Below are 12,160 nucleotides of genomic sequence, written 5' to 3'. Positions count from 1 at the left end.
GAACTCCACAGATGAAGCACCACAAACCACATCGGTGAACTTTCTCTTAGATTTATTTATGTAAACACTCAGTTTATCGGGACTTCCCTGATGGCTCAGACGGTAAAGCATCTGCCTACAATGCGGGAGACCTGCGTTCGATTCCTGGGTCAGGAAGATCCCCTGGAGAAGGAAATAGCAACCCACTCCAGTACTCTTGCCTAGAGAATCCCATGGATGGAGGAGCCTACTGGGCTATATAGTCCATGGGGTCGCAAAGGGTGGGACACGAATGAGCGACTTCACTACTACTTCAGTTTATCAACTTGGGAAAGAAAACTCTAGCAAAGTGAAATGAAACCATCTGAGGGTGTACTCCCACCTTTTATATATTATAGAAACCAGCTAAATGTGTGTTCCCTATAAATTCTCAGAAGAAATGTGTTTCAGAAATTACTTGATGAATGGTCTCTCACTACACACGAGTATAATTTTGTTGAGTTTAATGAACTAGCACTGAACTTCATTTCCTCTTACAACAGAGGATATATTCAAAGCACACTGTTAAAAAGCAAGGTTATTATCTAAATTTTCAGGAAAACACACACGCACAAAAATGCACCAGTGACAAAAAGTAAGGCAAAAATACACTGCGTACAACACTGTCTCGATTTTTTCAGTGGATGTTCCTTCCTTTCCCTTATCTCAGCTAAGAGATAAATTTATCAAAGTCTTAGTTTATAGAATTTAGTTATGAAATTAGATTTTCACTTACACAACATAATTATATAATTCATCAAACTAGCACCGTTTACTTACAAAACATATGATTTTTGAGAATAAAATGACATACAATCTATTTTGTTCTATAAAGGATCAGCTAGTTATATTACCTTGATGGCTGTTGTACCTGAGAAATATTTAAAATGCTAAGCAAAAAACACTCTCAACAAACAGATCAAAACTTTCAATATTAAGAAAAGTGCGGATTACTTAGTATAGAATTTCTGCAACTTCTAATCACATGAATTGAAAATTATGACTCCAGCCTGTCTTCTGATAGGCTTTTCTTTGGAAATGCCCTTCTTATGACAGTGGCAACACAAAATGATGAAAAAAAAATATGTTAGCAAATGGTATAAAACTACACTTGGGCAACGTTTTTAAGAAACTAGCCCCTTTTATTAACTTCAAATGCATATTTCTGCTTTCCTTAAACTCTACCAAAAATCTCAAGAAAATATATAAATAATTGGAATATATAGAAAGACTCTGCAAACAGATGAGTTCATACTATGGCTTATGATGATGAGACAATTTATTCAAAACACCTGTTAACTGGAGGCAAAACAGGAGAGGAATCTTTTCTCTTCTTTCTTCCCAGCGTTTTAAGCAGATATTGTGGTCTTTACCCCTAAGTTCCATTATATTGAAAGAACAAAGTGTTAACATTTTCCTCAAAATAATTCAGCTCCATAAGTTTTTAAGAGAAATATGATACTTTAAAACAATGAAAACACACTACTGTTTATTTAAGGCACTGCTGCTGCTGCTAAGTCGCTTCAGTCGTGTCCGACTCTGGGAGACCCCATAGATGGCAGATCACCAGGCTCCCGCGTCCCTGGGATTCTGCAGGCAAGAACACTGGAGTGGGTATTTAAGGCACAGTGTGCTTTAAATTACATTCATACTGAAGTGTTACTCTTCTTAACAGGGGATGACCAAAATTCAAACGGTAGCACAATCCTCAGACATCTGAGTTCAGTTCAGATCTGTAAGTGAAAAGAACATCAGATCTACAGAAAAATTAATTCTTATAATAATACATAATGGATCTTCTTTACACTACTTAGAAAATCAACCCTTTTGTACTAACGCGAAGGACACAACCCAGATTGTTTTCTCAATTCCGATCTGTTTTCACTGAATCACTTTGATCGCCAAGAGAACATCACATGCTATACAAGCTATTTTTGTTTTAATGTTTTAAATTAACTTATTCATTCTAATGGGAGAAGAAAATGGTAACCCGCTTCAGTATTCTTGCCTGGAGAATCCTGTGATCAGAGAAGCCTGGAGGGCTGCTGTCCATAGAGTTGCAAAGTCAGACACGAGTGAAGCGATTAGCATGCATGCATGCACTGGGAGAAGGAAATGGCAACCCACTCCATTATTCTTGCCTGGAGAATCTCAGGCACAGAGGAGCCTGGTGGGCTGCCCTCTATCGGGGTCGCACAGAGTCAGACACGACTGAAGCGGCTTGGAAGCAGCAGCATTCATTTTAATTGGAGTTTAGCATTTTACTTCCTCCTAAAGAGAGAAGGGTGGTACACAATCAAACACTTCTCACTCAATCTGATCACAGGAGTGGCACTCTAGTAAATCACCAGGATAAATGACTCTGGCAAGAACTGGGATTCTGATGTAGAACATATAATCATAAACAAAATTTCCAAACTAACACAGACTCTTTTCATTACCATTGTCTTTAGTCTTTTCCCCAACTGAGCTGCTTAGTCACAGCTCCAGAAAGCTATTCTCTTTTCCTTCTAAGGACAGGCTAACATCTGTGGGGCTTGGTATTCAAGTGTTCCCTTTGGTTAGATTCCTTGCCTTCAACTCCAGCTCAGTGCTGACAACCTTCAGGTCTCAAATAACATACTATGCAAGTGGTGAATTTCACATTCTTACCAAAGAAAATAACTGTCAGTTGTACCTCCACAGTATTAATTTAGCCACAAGGAATCTCTGGCAAGACTAAACAAAATGTCAGAAAGAGGACAGCACTTCTATGAAATCTGTTGTCAGCATTATAAATGACCTATAAACTACAAAGTCATCACTAAATAGACATCTACTTAATATACATTTCATTACTGGATTCTTTCTTTGTATATAATCCTTTTATACTTTCTCATCTGCAACTGTTTGATAAAACCTGGGGTCCACTTTTTCAAATAAAACTGGCTTTTTTTTTTTTAAGTCAAGATTTAACTGACGATTCTTTAAGATATTCATTTTAACATTTGCATAATTTGTAACTCCAAATACATAAAAGATGATGACAAAAACAGCATAAATACATAAAATGAAAATATATGTAATATTTTTAGAGCATCTGAAAAATGTTAGCAAAACTGGGACAGAAAAAAAATTAAAAACATTTAATGATATTTCAACATTTTCTATTTTTTTTTCATTTCATATTTCTCATGTGATTTAGAATGTATTACAATATCAGTAGAGTATTGGGCTTCCCTGGTGGCTCAGAGGGTAAAATGCCTGCCTGAAATGCAGACCCATGTTTCATTCCTGTGTTAGGAAGATCCCCTGAAGAAGGTAGGCAACCCATTCCAGTATTCCTGCCTGGAGAATCCTACAGAAGGAGGAGCCTGGGAGGCCACAGTCCATGGGATCGCAAAGAGTCGGAGACGACTGAGTGACTTCACTTTCACTATAGTAGAGTACTATCATATGTTGAAAAATATATAAAAACATGTTAAAAAAATCTGGTAAAAATTTCACCATGAAAGATACATATTCAGCTGTTCTAATTCATGGAGTGAGTAATCTGAAACAATTTGGGTTTTCATTGTTATATGTGACCATGCCGCCACAGGATGCAGGTCATTTTGTTCCAACCAGGAATTGAACTCGTGAACCCTGCAGTGAAAATCTTAAAATACTAGACGACCAGGGTAGTGCCTTGGTTTTATTTCCTAAATGATTTGGAAATCCGTCAATGTATAATATGGACTGGTATGAACAGGATAGACGTGACACACTGAGTAGAAAATTGTAAACTGTATAATCTTGGTGAATATGTGATTGCTCTCTTCAAATTAAAATTCACTTTCTCTGAGTGTCTGAAAATGCTCCTAATACGAATGCTGACGACTGAAAGATCTTGAAAACCATGTTGGAGGTAAGTGATCCAATTTAGACTTCCTAAAATCTGTTCCTGAAATTCTAACCTTCTGCCTTATTATTCAATCAAACACTCATTGATTCTTTTACATTTTTGGTTTCTACCGTACATTTTTACTACAGAAGTACCAAAAGAATAAGAAGTCTAAGAGGGCCTACAAGAGTTTAAGCCATACTGTCATTCCAGTTACTTGATATTCCTGTCTAATAAGTCAAGAGATACAAATCAATAAAATGTTTACTTAAATACATCCATAGCAGAAAAGTGAGGCATATAAAACTCCTATCATCACTATTTCCTTACCATGATAAACAACCATTTACCACAAACTGAAAGCCAAAAGTTTGTCCTAGAGTGATACCAGGCAATTAATGTGAATTCTAAATCCATGAGCAAAAAACCAGGCCTTCGTTTTAAGAATGCTTTGGAGTACACTGAAATCCCAATGCTTCAGCAAGCTGGCTTCAATTTGCTTTTCTGCTTTTAATGTATCAGCCTTGGGACGTGATACATTTTAAAACTGCCTGCTAAACTTCTTACCTCTTACCACCATCACTGTAGACTCCCTTGCTTAATAAAGTGTCATTATGGAGTACCTAGCATCAGACCTAATTAACTGAGAAAAAAAAAAAAAAAAGGATCCGAAGAACTATAAAGTTTTAGAAAATTTAGAAACGTTGCCAAGCTGGCTTCTAAATATTAATGAACATTCAAATTCGTGGATACATAATTTTCACTATATCTTCAATTCAATGTTCAACCTTCTGAGACCAAAGACGGTGAAATTTCTGACTACTTTCTTATATAAAATCCGTAAACACACACACACACATGGTTCAGCCTGGACTTAAACCTCAGTATCTTCATTTTCACCTGCAAGGTCCTTAAACTGGATTTCATCATCATCTTCAGGATCAAAGGTATCTGTTTAAGTTGAGCTAAAAACAATAAGAACACACTCTTAGAAATATAAAACCAAGATGTTACTAGATTAATTGTCTATTTAAAGAAATAACACTGGATTAATACTAAAACACTGAACTGTACAAAAAAAAAAAAAAAAACCTGCTTGTAATCAATCCTTGGTTTAACAGTTTTACTCCAAGAAAAGTCTTCCTAACTACAAACTCACAATGAAACTGCTAAAAGAAATTCACTGCCAAGTATTTATCTGATTCCCAATTATCTTAGTATTTCTTAAATGGCCTGCATCTCATCAGAATCTTCACTCTTACTCAAAAATTCATGAATGTATAATAAAATGCACTGTAATAGAATTTTAAAAAGTTATCATATTCAAAATGTGAGTTTAGTACACTTCCTCTTTTTGTTACTACAAACTTATTTTAATTGTTTCAAGTGTACTAGAGGATGAATAGAATACTTTTGGCTCTAAGAAATAAAAGGGATTTAAAAACACTTTCACCACTACTATTCAACATAGTTCTGGAAGTTTTGGCCACAGCAATCAGAGCAGAAAAAGAAATAAAAGGAATCCAAATTGGAAAAGAAGAAGTAAAACTCTCACTGTTTGCAGATGACATGATCCTCTACATGGAAAACCCTAAAGACTCCACCAGAAAATTACTAGAGCTAATCAATGAATATAGCAAAGTTGCAGGATATAAAATCAACACACAGAAATCCCTTGCATTCTTATACATGAATAATGAGAAAGTAGAAAAAGAAATTAAGGAAACAATTCCATTCACCATTGCAATGAAAAGAATAAAATACTTAGGAATATATCTACCTAAAGACACTAAAGACCTATATATAGAAAACTATAAAACACTGATGAAAGAAATCACAGAGGATACTAATAGATGGAGAAATATACCATGTTCATGGATCAGAAGAATTAATGTAGTGAAGATGAGTATACTACCCAAAGCAATTTACAAATTCAATGCAATCCCTATCAAGCTACCAGCCATATTTTTCACAGAACTGAAACAAATAATTTCAAGATTTGTATGGAAATAAAAAAAACCTTGAATTGCCGGGGCAATCTTGAGAAAATAAGAGGAGGAATAACTGGAGGAATCAAATTGCCTGGCTTCAGGCTCTACTACAAAGCCACAGTCATCAAAACAGTATGGTACTGTCACAAAGACAGACATATGGATCAATGGAACAAATTAGAAAGCCCAGAGATAAATCCACACACCTATGGACGCCTTGCCTTTGACAAAGGAGGCAAGAATGTACAATGGAGTAAAGACAATCTCTTTAACAGGTGGTGCTGGGAAAACTGGTCAACCACTCATGGAAGAGTGAAGCTGGATCACTTTCTGACACCCCACACAGAAATAAACTCAAGATGGATTGAAGATCTGAGTGTAGGACCGGAAACTATGGGACTCCTGGAGGAGAGCATGGGCAGAATGCTCTCCAACATGGATCACAGCGGGGTCCTCTATGATCCACCTCCCAGAATTCTGGAAATTAAAGCAAAAATAAACAAATGGGATCTAATTAAAATTGGGGGCTTCTGCACAACAAAGGAAAATATAGGCAGGGTGAGAGGACAGCCTTCTGAATGGGAGAAAATAATAGCAAATGAAGCAACTGGCAAACAACTAATCTCAAAAATATACAAGCAACTTATGCAGCTCAATTTCAGAAAAATAAACAACCCTATCAAAAAATGGGCCAAAGAACTAAATAGACATTTCTCCAAAGAAGACATACGGATGGCTAACAAACACACGAAAAGATGCTTAACATCACTCATTATTAGAGAAATGCAAATCAAGGCCACGGTGAGGTACCACTTCACACCAGTCAGAATGGCTGCGATCCAAGGATCTGCGGGCAATGAATGCTGGAAAGGGTGTGGAGAAGGGGGAACCCTCTTACACTGTTGGTGGGAATGCAAACTAGTACAGCCACTATGGAGAACAGTGTGGAGATTCCTTGAAAAATTGCAAATAGAACTACCGTATGGCCCAGCAATCCCACTTCTGGGCGTACACACCGAGGAAACCAGAATTGAAAGAGACACATGTACCCCAATGTTCATTGCAGCACTGTTTATAATAGCCAGGACATGGAAACAGCCTAGATGTCCATCAGCAGATGAATGGATGAGAAGGCTGTGGTACATATACACAATGGAGTATTACTCAGCTGTTAAAAAGAATTCATTTGAATCGGTTATGATGAGATGGATGAAACTGGAGCCGATTGTGCAGAGTGAAGTAGGCCAGAAAGAAAAACACCAAAACAGTATACTAACACATATATACGGAGTTTGGAAAGATGGCAATGACGACCCTGTATGCAAGACAGGAAAAAAGACACAGATGTGTATAACGGACTTTTGGACTCAGAGGGAGGGGGAGAGGGTGGCATGATTTGGGAGAATGGCATTTTAACATGTATAATATCATGTAGGAATTGAATCGCCAGTCTCTGTCTGACGCAGGATACAGCATGCTTGGGGCTGGTGCATGGGGATGACTCAGAGGGATGTTGTGGGGAGGGGGGCAGGAGGGGGGTTCATAAAAATAAACAAATAAATAAAATTAAAACAAAACAAAACAAAACAAAACACTGTTCCCAAAGCTCCACGGCAGTACTCTAAATACTAAAAAATACCTGAATACTCTTTTCCAAAAAAAGTCAATACCAATACCATAAATGGTGTCCTCGATTAGCTTAACACAGGTATAATCTCTTAAGAATTGTTTTTAAGAGTGTAAAAGAGGCATTCCTTTAACAATTATTATGTATAAGTCTAAGATTTCTGAGTTTTTTAATTCCCCACCAAAAGAACATATATTAGGAAGAGAATTCATTACTAAGCTGTTAATATTCTGAAGTATTTAATACATTTAAATTTAATTTAAAGCGAATTTAAGCATCTAGGCAAAAATACAGACAGGAGAGTATTCTGAAACGACTGTTCTACCTAAATACAAAGTAGTAAATACTATGAAGAGACAGGGAAGTGTAATCTCTCTGATATTAACTACCATATTCCGGAAGCTCTCTATAAGCCTTCAGACTTCTAGCTCCATCTGCATTTTACTTTAAAATTACATCAGCTTTGTTATCCTTGGAGAAAAACAGGAAGGATCAAAACTGGTTATGCAAAGAAGCATCAGTTGTCTCATAAATTACTTTCAAATTAAACACCCTTAAGAAAAACCTCACTATTCTCTCACCTTCCTTCTGTCATCTGCAAACACACACAGGCACAATCATCGTGATGAAGTTTGCACGCGTGACCAAATAAAGTTATTTCCAAATAACTAGGAAAGTTATGTATACAATGCACTGAATCAAGGAAAGAAAAGGTAACACGTGGGGTGGCAATGTGGTCCTTGTTCACACTCTAACACTGTAGTTCAAACTGAAAGTGGTATTATTACCCAAGAGAAATCTTTCTATAACCCACAGTTCTTAGAGTATCTTACTGATCTGAATTATCTGTTGTGCTTTTTATATGCCTTAAACCTGACAGGCCTGAAGTGAAGTCTTTGTGAGTTTATGATGCAAATATGTCTGAAAAGTACTGCCTTTTAGGGAGTTCACTTTTCTCCATTTTAAAGAAGCTGAGTCACTCACAGAGGAAAATATTCTGAATACTTACAATTAAGCTAGAAAAGGCCTAAAGAAAGGCAACTGAAAATATGACAGTCATAAAACTGAAGTGTAATACAAACCAACACTTCTCAAACTACGTGCACCAAAAACACATAAGTATTCTGTTAAAACACTGAATGTAACTCAGTAGTGAGGAGATAGGCTAAAAATCTGCTCATACAGTTCCATGGAGTAGTGATGCTGCTATTACTTTTAGATTATGATTTGAATAGCAAAGGTTTGTAATTACCCACAAGAGATTATAATCAGAAGAGCTATATGTGGGTATCACTTTACAGTTAGTATTTTAATCCCTTAAGGGATTAATATAAATGTGGTTACATTGCCCATCAAACAATGGAATTATTATTTGATCCATTTGCAGGATAATATGTAGTTAAACAAAAATAAATGGACATGAGAATATACACTTTTGTGGACAGATTATATGTTTTTAGTCATCAAATACAAAAAATGGAAAGGTTATCAATGGATGTTCTAGATCAAAAAACATACAAATGAAAAAAAAAATCAGTAAAGTATCAGGATGTAAAATCAACATACTTAAACCTGTTATAATATTAATGCATTCATTACCCAAAGTAATGTACAGATTCCATGTAATTCCTATAACAATTCAAGTAGCATTTTTTTTTCCCCCACAGACAAAGTTATATGGAACCTCAAACAATCCAAACTGCCAAAGCAATCTTGAGAAAGAATAAAGCTGGAGGACACACACTTCCTGCTTTTGAAACACAAATGTCCAAACAATATGGGACTGCATTCCACCCCGTAATGCATATCCTGGAACAAAACTGAGCACTCAGAAATAAAGTTTTTCACAACCAGTCAACTAATACCTATGAAGGGAACCAAGATCACCCTGTAGAAAAGACATCCTCTCCAATAGACAGGACTGGAAAAACAATACTTAACGTAAAATAGACCTCCATTCTTAGACCAGAATCTACTTAAAATTACCCTGAAATAGATCAGAGATTTAAACACAGAGCTGAAACCATAAAACTACTGCAAAAGAACACAGTGTAAAACTACCGAATGCCGCTCTTGCTCTTTGCAAACTGGTAAAACCTAGTAAGTGAAACTACATCACACTAAATCGCTCTTGTCTGGAAAAGAAAATTGTCAACAACAGTAGAAAAAAGCAGTGCACTAGATCAGTAAAAATATTTGCAAATGATATGACCAATAGGGATTAGCACCCAAGGTACATAAATCCTTCCATTTGCAACAACATGGATGAACCTGGAGAGTAACGTGCTAAGAGAAACAAGTCACACAGAGAAAGCAAACACTGCAGGACCTCATTTATAGGCAGAATCAGGACTGAATACAGACTCATAAAATTTCAGGTATGCTCCTAATCTCTCAGCTTTGAGTGACCTGGATTTTCTGCACAAGCCTCAAAGGAAGAGAAGAACTATCAGAAAGCAAACCTGGAGGGAATCCTCTGGTCGTCCAATGATTAGGACCCAGGGCTTTCACAGCAGTATTCTGGATTCAGTCCCTGACTGGGTATCTAAGATTCCACAAGCTGCAGTGTTGTCAAAAATTAAGAAAAAAAAATATTGAAAGGAAAATGAATGATCTAGCTCTGTGGAATATATATCATAAAATACAAAGATATCTCCTCGTTTTACTACAGAAAACTGAAGTCAGCCTGCAGCATAAACCCTGAAAACCTAGCACAGGACCTTGAATATACTTGGACTTTAGATGAGGACAGAATGATGAGCTGTAGTATTTATCCAAAATTATTAGAGGATATGTATTGCATATTATATTTAAAATTAGAAAAGAAACAACCAGTCTTCCCACAGAACACATATACTGTCAGTCAGCCAGAATCCTACCGTCTTAAACATAAGCAGATATTAACAAATTGTGATGCCGGAAGGATGAGAATCATAACTGGCTAGAACAGGTCAAATGCATTTTATCGCATCAGTGAAATACTAATATTAATGATTTCTAAATTCAAGAACATTATAAATTTAAGTGTAATTGTTACCTGATAATCTCGAAGACCAACCAATATAATATCTGAAGTATTTATCCAAATCTATAAAATAAAGCTCACAGTATATTGTATTTAAAATGCAAACAAACAAAAGTGTTTGATGTTAAGCCATACTTAGCATGATACAAATGGCAGAACACTCCAATGTTATTGCATGGAGAATCCCAGGAACGGGGGAGCCTGGTGGGCTGCCGTCTACGGGGTCGCACAGAGTCGGACACGACTGAAGCGACTTAGCAGCAGCAATGTGATACAAAAAATACAATTCACACAGCGTGCGGAAAAGTATCTGCTAAGGATTAGGAGAAAACTACAGATGTGTGTGTGTGTGTGTGTGTGTGTGTGTGTTTGTCTTGTATGAATGTGCAGCAATGTGTGTATGATGTGTGTGTGCTCATGCCTACGTGACAAAGTCTTGTTATAGCTACAGTATATTAAGCAAACATTAAATTTAGGCAGTTCAGTTTGGGTCAAACTTTCTAATTTAGTTTATTAAAATATACAATATTTACTTCAACTAAAGTCTTTTAAAATTACTAAAGCATAGTTCTTTGTCACATAAATTACTTTTATTCACAAATCACTCTGGGAACTTTTAGTTATTTCAAACAAATAAAAATAACCCATCTACACAAAAATAGTCATCTTGTTACAAATATACATCGATTCAGGCCCAAAATCATTAACTGGAAAAGAATGATTCAAGAGAACAAAACTGTTTTTCAATCCAAAAAATCTGAGTTGAAAGAACTTTTAAACAACATGATCAATAAATATGCCAAAATTACTAAAGAAGATGACCTATCATGTTCCAATTTCAAATGCTCCTAACACTACCTACAGCTGTTTCCACAAATCAAAGTCTTATGCAGGACCGTATACTATATTTAATTAGCAATTAGACTCATTTTGTCTTGAAAATAATTTTTGGTTTTCTTTCTTACTTTCTTTCACAGCTTGATATTTTTGTTGAATCTAGGACATTTGTTTCATACACAGAATTTGTCTGGTTCGTCAAGTGTAAACATATCTGGCATAAGTCCAGCCTAGATCTTACAAATCATTCTTTCTGAACATAAATCCTATTATGAAGGTTATCAAGGATTTTCTAATTTTATGCTTTAATATTGCCACATAAATTATTATTTTTGAAGTCATCAAGAATTCACAAAAGTCAGTCATTTGGAAGCACAGGTAAATTTTTTAAAGGCAAGATTTTATTAAAGTAAAATATATATCCACATTGACCTTCTGTTTTAAGTTTCCTCAGATATGACATATCCTTTTCACACCATCAAAACACATTGCTTCCAATAGTGCATTTCCTGACATTTTGGTTACCTGAGCCTATTCTTCAGAAGGGGCAAAAAAGAAAACAAACAAACAAAAAAAACAACTGCAAGATACTGTTCAATATTTCCTAAAAATGTAACATTTGTTATTAGGTTAGTAATTTCAATTTTAGAGCTACCTTTAGAACAAACCATAATTAGAAAAAAAAAAGAAAAGAAAAAAAGAAAGGTCAAGTGTTATAACAAATGAGAGCTGTCTCAAGGTGACATATATTAATCTTCTCCATGAAAATGAGAAGACTCTTAATCTCTCAAACAATGTCT

General features: G+C 35.8%; 1 pseudogene; it reads right to left on the bottom strand.

The window, feature by feature from the left end:
- Positions 1–4,754: 4,754 nt before the first annotated feature.
- On the bottom strand, positions 4,755–11,891 carry LOC108635133 (annotated as a pseudogene).
- Positions 11,892–12,160: the final 269 nt, after the last annotated feature.

The sequence above is a fragment of the Capra hircus genome, unplaced genomic scaffold (assembly GCF_001704415.2).
Source record: "Capra hircus breed San Clemente unplaced genomic scaffold, ASM170441v1, whole genome shotgun sequence".
Classification (NCBI taxonomy): Eukaryota; Metazoa; Chordata; class Mammalia; order Artiodactyla; family Bovidae; genus Capra; species Capra hircus.
The sequence above is the reverse complement of the archived record's forward strand: the minus strand, read 5'-3'. Positions and strand labels throughout refer to the sequence as shown.